Source organism: Sceloporus occidentalis, unplaced genomic scaffold (genome assembly GCF_023333645.1).
Source record: "Sceloporus occidentalis isolate IW3139 unplaced genomic scaffold, rSceOcc1.0.p SCAF_3, whole genome shotgun sequence".
NCBI lineage: Eukaryota > Metazoa > Chordata > Lepidosauria > Squamata > Phrynosomatidae > Sceloporus > Sceloporus occidentalis.
The window spans coordinates 154,896,131-154,905,585 of record NW_028316983.1 but is presented as its reverse complement, the minus strand read 5'-3'; the positions used below and the strand labels follow the sequence as shown (position 1 = coordinate 154,905,585).

The following is a 9,455-nucleotide window of genomic DNA, read 5'->3' as shown; positions in this document are numbered from 1 at the left end:
GGCAATTGTCTATAGAAGCCTCAGAAACATGCATTTATCTTAACCTTTTTTAAAAAATCAGCAAATTTTTTCGCGTGTCCTCCATTTTTTATTTAAAAAGTGCCCTCCATTTGAAAATTTTGTTCTACATTTGTCCCGGTTTATTTATTTATTTAATTTTTTAAAAATTATTTAATTATTTATTTTTTGGCTTCGGCCCCCCAGTTGTCTGAGGGACAGCAACCCGGCCCCCGGCTCAAAAGGGTTGCCTACCCCTGGTTTAAATCATATTTTGGTATGATTGTTTTTGTTTTCTTTTTTAGCATTATTCATATTTTTGATATGAGTAATTCATGGTCTGTGCCACAGTTGGTGCCAGGTCTAGTCTTGGCCACCTGTATGGATCTTTGCCATCCTTTACTTCTGATTATATAATTTATTTGGTTATTGTGTTAGCCATCTGGTCATGTCCATGTGTGTAGCCTTCTTTCTGAAAAATGTGTTTGCAATGAATAGATTGTTGGCTTTGGAAAAATCAATCAGATGCTCACCTGCTTCATTTCTTTTGCCTAATCCAAATCTGCCTAATATTTTTTATTCTTCTTTGCTTTTGACCTTTGTGTTCCAGTCGCCTATGATGAGCTGTATGCTCTGTGTTGGTGTGCTGTCAATTTCTTCCTGTACTCCTTCATAGAATCTGTCAGTTTCTTCCTGTTCTGCCTCTATGGTTGGTATGTATACTTGAATTACGGTGATATTCATAGGTTTTCCCTGGAGCCTTATTGAGATGATTTGGTCTGATTTTGCATTGTATCCTCTGACTGTTTTTGCCATATATTTTCTTAGTATGAATGCCACCCCATTTCTTTGTATCTTTTCATTCCCTGAGTAGAATACTGTGTACTTGGCTGATTCAAGGTGGCCCATTCCTGTTCACTTTAACTCACTCACTCCCAGTACTGGTATTGGTCAATACAAAAATTATACTTTTGTTCTGTGTCTCTCACTTTCTCTGTATAAATATATACATACACACACACAATCAGTTACTGAAAGTTAAGTGTCTTAGGATGCTAAGTTTAGCAGCCAGTACAAAATTCAGTATGTTTTCTGCATTTGCAAGGAATGTGAATACACACAGTCAATACTGATGAAGAAAATTGATTTATTCCCACAAACACCTTACTAATAGGATGCAGTTATTTCTGAGTACAGATCTAATCTTTAACTAGAGCAGTGCAACGTGACAGGGGCCATTCATACTATAACAGTTCCTTTTTCTAGCAAACTTGATTTTCTCCCCACTATAATTTCAATCATTCCCTCCTCATCGCTTATCTTATTAATTTCTTGACTTTATGAAAGAAATCATATTCTTTTTGATTCGTTTAGAAAATAGCTTCACAGAAAGGGAAAATAAAGTGTGCTGGGTTTGTAATAAGGATGGATTGGAGAGTAGAATATCAAGTTGCTGGCAGAGACAGATATACAAAGAACATCCGAGGATGAAACTGGAGTGGATAGTTGGCACAAGGGAGTGCCAGCTCCTATTATTCCGTTCACATTCTGACACCTGTGACTTGTCTTCTTTTCTTTTATTCCTGCTGCTTGGGCCCTCGTGCTGTTCAGGCACAGACCCTTAGATCTCCTGCTGTTTAACCTTTGCCTCCCATCTCCTGTTGATGATCTCATCTCACCTAGCTTTTACACTGGAGGGAATAAAAATCACTCTCATCTGCCTTGAAACAAAGATTGTCTTTGAAAGCCATCTCTGGAGATTCTGCATTATTTTCAAGAGATTCATTTGAATCTTGTAATGGATTAGTTGTTTCCTATCTAAAACAGTGCAGCCCAACATCTCCATGCTGATGAGAGGCTTCTGCAAATTCAGCTGCAACCCCCCCCCCCCCAATAACTTTCCAAACCCAGTTCCAAGTCTGTTCCTACTCAGCCCATATGTACTTAGACCCGTTGAAGATATTATGGGGAAGAATGGTAAAGAGTGGTGAATTACTTGTATTTTCTTTATTTCTGGGAAACAATTTGTTGCACATAATAAATTTTTAATTTCATAACTTCTGTTTGTCGCATGTAAACAAATCCCTCCAAAATCTGACCATTCAAACATGGTTCCAAGGAATGCTATATTTGGTACTGTATGAAAAATTCATTCTAAACGTAAGATATATCAGAGGAGAAAATAGAGACGACATGTTTGATGAAAAATAGTTACAATTTATTGATAATTTGAAATGCAAGGGTGACTTTGGACAATTTCATTACACCATCAGACATTTTGGAAGAACCTACTGGCAACACAATTATGCTTGTTCGTTTGTTAGAACATATAATTGATATCCCTAACTGGCTAGACATTGGCAGAACTTTAGAAGTACACCTATTACATTTCTGTATTAATAATTTACATTACCTGTTCACAAGCTGTCATTCTTGATGTTTGGTTTATAGATGTTTTCAATAAGAATGTTAAATAAATAAATAGAAAGACTGAAGCCCATATGCACAACCTGTCCTGCTGGCTTGATACAAAACAGAAGCACTATTTGTCTGGAGCCTTATTTCATTCCAAAAAGGCTGGCTGTGGGCTGGAAGAATGTCTAAAGGTGTCTGGAGGCTGGGTGGCCACATGTAGTCCCCCAACTCTTTTTGACCCCCTATACCCCCCCCCTTTTCCCCTTTGGAGGGAAACTACTAAATGTAATACAGTCGTCCCTCTGTATCCAAGATTCAAGCAACGATGGCTTGAAAATATGTAATATTTAAATTAAATATTAAATATATAAATTCCAAAAAGCAAACTTTGATTTTGTCATTTTATATAAGTGACACCATTTTACTGCCCCATTATATATAATGAGATTTGAGCATCCAAGGGGGGGGGGTCCTGGAGCCAAATCTCAGAAGATGCAAAAGACCCACCATTCAAAAGAGTATAGTCGATATCCTACTTGACATTGATTTATTCAGTTTAGTTCCCTTTAGTTCAATAGCAAAAGTCAAAATTAATGAATTATGATTTTTTTTTTTTAAAAAAGTTAAGTTTCATTTCTAAATAAACTTACATTTAAGCATCATGCATATTTGGAGGGTTTCACTTGTTAATGGCAGAGATTTTAATTAATTTAATATTGTCCAAAAGAATTGATTAAAAAAAAATTATTTCAGCAAAAGTTAATCAGTTTTAAATATGTGCAGCCAAAGTTTACAGAGCCAGTGTGATGTAGTGCTTTAAATGTTGGATTAAGACTCTGGAGACCAGGATTCAAATCCCCACTTGGCTACAGAAACCCATTGGGTAACCTAGGGCAACTCATACTCACTCTGTCTCAGAGGAAACCAAGGGCAAAGCCTGTGAATAAATTTTGCCAAGAAACCCCTATGATAGGTTCACTTTAGGGTCATCATAAGTTGAAACAACTTGAAGGCACACAACAACAAGTACACAAAATTTTAATAAGGAAAACAACATTTTAATAGGGAAAAAATCTCCCCAAAGAAAGAACAAATTTGCATCCTACAAGTACTTGGCCAACTTGAAAAGTGGATCATGGGCCCATGGCAGTTGCCCATCTCTGTCTTAAATGGTACCAGAATGCAGCCCAGACTAATACAATTATGTCTTTGAATTCTGCTACAACACTATGTTACTCAGCTAGTTACAGTCGAACTGTAACTGTGTAGATATATCACTCGGATCAACTTTGGATGTGGTTGTATGAGGACTACAAAATGAGGAAAGTATGCTATGAAAGCTAACTGAAGTTAGGAGGCATTTCTAAAATTTATTTAAGCTAGGGTGTGGTTCTCACCTTTCCTTGAGCTTAAGCAGCAAGGCAGGCTTGGGCAAAGGTACCAGTGTAAGGAGTACTGTAAATTAGGCTCCAATTTGCCATTCAGCTGCCACAGCAAGGAGAGATTTCTCAGAAACTATTGCAGACATTTTGGAGACTGATTTGAAAAGTATATAGACCTAGCGCACTGAAGTGCTGAAGGTAGAGCAATAGGTTTGCAATAAGTTAAATAATGAATCATACACAGATTTGATGTGGTTGGATAGAAAGAGCCCTTGGCAAAAAAGCCATAAGTTTGTGGCATGCTTTTGACTGGCCTGTTTGATAGACATGAGGGGAAAAGCTTTGAGGGTGAAATTTGGTTTTAGTCTACTGGTTAGCACAGCAGAGAGGTTACCAAGGGACCAGATTCTATTCCTTGCTTTGACGAATGACCGTAGGCAAGTCTCTTAACCTCATTGTGCCTCAGGCTTAATAAAAGCTGCCCACCTCTCTTAAGTGCTATAAGAGTTGAATGGGATGGATGGGTAGACATCGAAGTATGCAAAAACGGAGTGCTTGCTTTTTATAACTTACAAATTCATCCTCCTCTTCCTCTTTTCCTTATAATAATAACTGACAGGATAGATGTTAATACCTGCCAATATCCTTACAATGATTTTGTTGCAGTCCACATGAGCTTCTTGTTCTAGGCACATATAACTTGTTATATGAGGTCTTGTTCTAGACACACATAATTGTCAACAACAGTGTATTTTCTTCTCCCTTGCGCCTCTCAACAAAATGGGAAGCAATTCATTTTAGCATGGACAGAGATTATTCAGTGTAGGGCTATGTCTTCAGTCTAGTACAGATGGTGTATCATATATTTTATACATCTATATATAGCAGTTATTGGAAGCAGTCTGGAGACCTGTGGACAGTCAGGCATCAGGGCTGACTTTAGCTATAGCCACAGTGAGACAAATGCTTCACATGACAATTGCTGGAGCATAAATATTAGCCTTCTCACCCAGTCATTCATTCATTCTGCCCCTGCCCCTGCCATTTTCCTGTTTTGAAGGAAATAGAAGATTTTCACACAAAATCGTTATATTGTTCCTTTATCGTCCCAAAGTGTAGCGGAATCGTCATAACAGATAGACGATGTCAAAAGATTTTCACATGAGGCTGTTAATGTTCTTAAAACATTGATATATCAGAATTCAGCAATTCAACAGTTTTGAAATCTTTTTGCAATCATTTGTTGCAGAATTCTGATATATCAATGTTTTAAGAACACTAACAGCCTCGTGTGAAAATCTTTTGGAATCGTCTGTCTGTTATGACAATTCCACTACACTTTGGGATGATAAAGGAATGATATAACAATGTCGTGTGAAAATCTTCATAGCCAGTGTAACATCTTTGTGCTAGCCCACTGCTCTCATGCGTAGCAGAAGACAATTTCTCATTGCCAAAATTGAAGTAATATTAATCTTCCAATATAGTACATGGAATGGTGGGGAAGTGAACTTTCACTTTGTTTTATGTGGCAAAATAACATGAGCTTGCCCAGATACTTTTTCTCTTTCTCTGTGATTTTGAATGCTAGATGATATGGTGTTTTGGGGGGTTTTCAGCCTCAGGTCCCTAAGAACAATGGCTGAAACTGGACACTGATGTGCTAGAGAATAATTTACCAGATTTGTTTATCATTTTGTAATATATAATTATTATTGGCGGGATACAAACCGCCGCTTTGCGGCGCTTCCCTGCCGCCGCCGTTTGCTCCGCGCGGGAGCTGCAGCAGCCAAACCGTGCGGCTCCCGCGCGGAGCAAAAAAGAAGCTCCATTTCGGAGCTTCTTCTTGCGGTGCACTGATGATGTCGCTATGCGTCCAGTACGTAAAGATGGCGGCGCCCATGTGGAAGGGGCGCCACCATCTTGTACGTATAGGATACGTACTAGGGTTAGGGGGGTGCGAAAGCACCACCCCTTCCTAACCCTAGTACGTATCCTATACGTACTATATGGCGGTTTGTATCCTGCCTTCGTTTCCTAATTTATTTTCATAAGACATAAAAATTAATTAAATGAGTATACAAATTCCTTGGCATATACCAACAAATAAAAAGGGGGGGAACCACACACCACATAACAATATTAACGTCCTTTCTTTTTCAGTGCTGGTTTCTACATGAATATCTGATGATCTTCCTATCCTACATATTTGATTTCATTCTCTGCTTTTTAAACCATATTATATTTTATTATCATGCATAATTCATGCTACTTTATAATAAATTATATGATTCAAAAGGATTTTGTAAGTTTACACTTACATCCTACCCTAGTTTTATCTATCTCTTGTTCCATCATTTGTTATACTTTGAAACCTATTATTACTAACTCCCCCCATTTCCCCTTCAGATAGGTGTGATATGCTTTCAGTCTTCTTTAAACTGTTTTAATGTTGTTGTTTTTTATAATTAGCTTATCCATTTTAACGCATCTTACAATTTCAGGAGCCATTCTTCTTCTGAAGTTTTTTTTCTGTCCTCTTTCAAATATATAATTATGAGGCCAACAGACAAGAGTTAAAAACAGAATGAAAATTTGATGATATGAAACAATCAACAAAATAACAGTATAAACACAGTGGCACAAAATGGAAAAAGTAGAAGAGGGATTTTTGGCCTGGCTCTCAACCCCCCCCCCCCAAAAAAAAAAAAAGACATTGAAAGAAGTTTTTGGTGAACATTCCTGAAGATGGAATTCCACAAGCAAAGAACCCAGAGAAATCTCTCTCTCTGGGTACCGTCCACTACATATCACATAGTAGAAACAGAGATACTCAAAGAAGGGTCTATGAAATACGAGAGGTATCCAAAAGTTTTAATTATCACCATGAAATAAAAAACATACAATAGTCACTTGCAGTGGTCAAAGTTAGTTCTGCTCCACGTAGTCTCCCTGCAGAGTCAAACATTTTTGCCAGCGTTTCTTCACCTGTTTCAAGCCCTCTTTGTAGAAGTTGTCCACTTTGCTCGAAAACCACTGTTCCACTTTGAAAATGATCTTTCTGTTATCAAATCGCCGACCACAAAGTGGTTTCTTCATCTTGGGAAAGAGGAAGAAGTCGCTTGGTGCAAGAGAGAGAGGCTGGAAAGATCCTTGAATGTTAAATGGAATTTCTATTAAGTTGTGTTAAATCCTAACCAGAATACGACATCACACTGTTCTAGCACTATTATTCCACTTTTACTGCTATGACTGCCTCCTATGGCATTCTGGGGTTTGTAGTTCAGTGAGGCTTAAGATCTGTCTGGCTGAGAATTCTAAATGCTCTTCCCTAAACTGTAAATCCCAGGATTCCACAGGAGGCAGCTATAGGAGTCAAAGTGGAATAATGGTGCTGTAACAGTGTAGTGTAGGCAAAATTACACATCTACTCCAAGAGCAGGTTTTGAGCCAAACCAAGGCTATTTCACCTGTTGCAGCATAACTAGCGTATGTATAACAAAGCTTCAGAAGGGGGTCAACAAGACCCATCAGATTCCTCACACATGCTACAGGGTAGTAACACATGAAGAAACTTCTGAGGGTGCATTTCTGAATAAAAGACAAGATAGACAGCAATTGGATGAAGACGATCCAACAGTTGCTGGTTGATCTTGAACGGGAGAACCTGCAAAACAAGGCCTTGAGTCTTCTGTGTCTGAATCTTTTTTAGGAAATACTACTAATGATAGTAAATAATAATAATAATAATATATTTATTTATTTATTTGTATCCCGCCTCTCCCTCTAGAGCAGGGGTAGGCAACCTTTTTGAACCGGGGGCCGGGTTGCTGTCCCTCAGTCAACTGCGGCACCAAAGCCAATAAATAAATAAATAAATAATTTTAAAATAAATTAAATAAATAAATAAACGGGGACAAATGTAGGACAAAATTTTCAAATGGAGGACACGCAAAAAAATGCTGATTTTTAAAAAAATGTTACTATAAATGCATGTTTTGGAGGCTTCTATAGACAATTGCCCCCCTTGCCTGCCACTTGTCCCCCTTGCCTGCCACTTGCCCCCCCTTGCCCACCTCCTCCTGATAGGCCAAAGGCCCCATGCCCTCACGCGAGAGGCCAAAGGCTCCGGCGGCAATCGGCGGCAGGACCGGGCTGGGGCCGGTCCCAAGGCCTTGCTGGGCCGCATCTGGGCCTCAGGTTGCCTACCCCTGCTCTAGAGGATTGAGGCAGGTAACAGCACAATCAGAAATGGAATGAGTTGGCCAGCAATGTATAATCTAGAAATGGAAACTCAAAAGATTCAAACTCAGTGTAATTGTCCAGCCCCCATGGTTTTTTTCCCCTTGGGATGAAGGGAGAAGTGAGAAACTTGTAACAAAACCTTGAAAATATTCCGTTTAAGAAGCAGTATGTTCATTTTGCCTGCTAAGTACACATGAGTCAACAGTCTTTTTCAATGAAAAGCTTTCTAGACTTTTATGTGCCCCCTTTAATCAATGGTTTCTTTATTTAAAGAAAGAAAATATTGGACAATATAACCTGGGGTTATTTAAGAGAATACAGCAGAAATACACAAAGGGAAATGGTGAAGAGAAGCCTAACATTTTTACAGATGTGAAAGAGTCATTGAACTTTGGCATAACTTTTGAGTGGAAGAGAGAAGAAAGTACACGTGGGCCTTATGAGCACTCATCCTTCTGGTAAAGTTCCCTCTATTTTCTCTAAAGCAAGATGCTTTTTTTAAATGTTCAGTCTGGTCTGGGCAATGATTCCAGAGCAGAACAAGTCCAGTTTGATGATGCTATTCTTTATATGTACTACTGTGTATTTCTATATGTGTTAGGAAAGATCCTGCATTATTCCCAGCCATTTTTATGCTACTTTCAGTTCTGGGATTCTTGTATGGATATCATTATAGGTGTCAGTAATAGGAAAGAGAATGCAGGATTATGAAGAGGAGAATAAATTTATGAAATGGAGTCCCTTTATAAATTATTGTCTCTGGATCAAGCAAATATTGGCTACAGCAGAAGTGAAATAGGCACTATGATGTACCTGAATGGAGCAAACAAGGATTTCTCTGCCTTTACCCCAATTTTGCCATATCTCCCTTATTATAATTCTTCTTGTTTCATTTGTTTACATCCCACCTTTCTCCTGATATATGGCCTCAAGGCAGATAACACAATTTAAAACAGTACAGGTTAAAAAAACAATGCAAAGCATTACAATGCAGATACAAAGTGTAAAAACAAATACATTTTTTTAAAAAAAGTTAATTTGTAAAATATTCAGGGTTAAAATGGGGTGGAGGAGGGGTTTTATAATACATTTAGAAGTACAGCAGTCTCAACTTTAAAAACAGTAACAAACAACAACAACAATACCTAGCATTTGAAGAACGTGCGATGTTTAAGCTTCACACACGATGGTATAACTGTTTCTAACAGTAGTTACTAAGAAGATGGCAGTCTGTGAACTGAGCAAGAGGACGCTGTTCCCCAAAATGTGAGTGGAAATACTCCTGCTGCTCAGTCCACAAGCTGCAAATGCATTGAAGTCTGCTTCAGCTTCCTCTATTTAAAAAGGGGAAAGATAGATAGATATATGTATATGTATATGCATATATATATATATATATATATATACACACACACA

At 38.1% G+C, this 9,455-nt stretch overlaps 1 pseudogene; it reads right to left on the bottom strand.

The window, feature by feature from the left end:
• Window positions 1-308: 308 nt before the first annotated feature.
• On the bottom strand, window positions 309-6,893 carry LOC149316960 (protein CFDP2 pseudogene; annotated as a pseudogene).
• Between the last annotated feature and the right edge of the window lie 2,562 nt (window positions 6,894-9,455).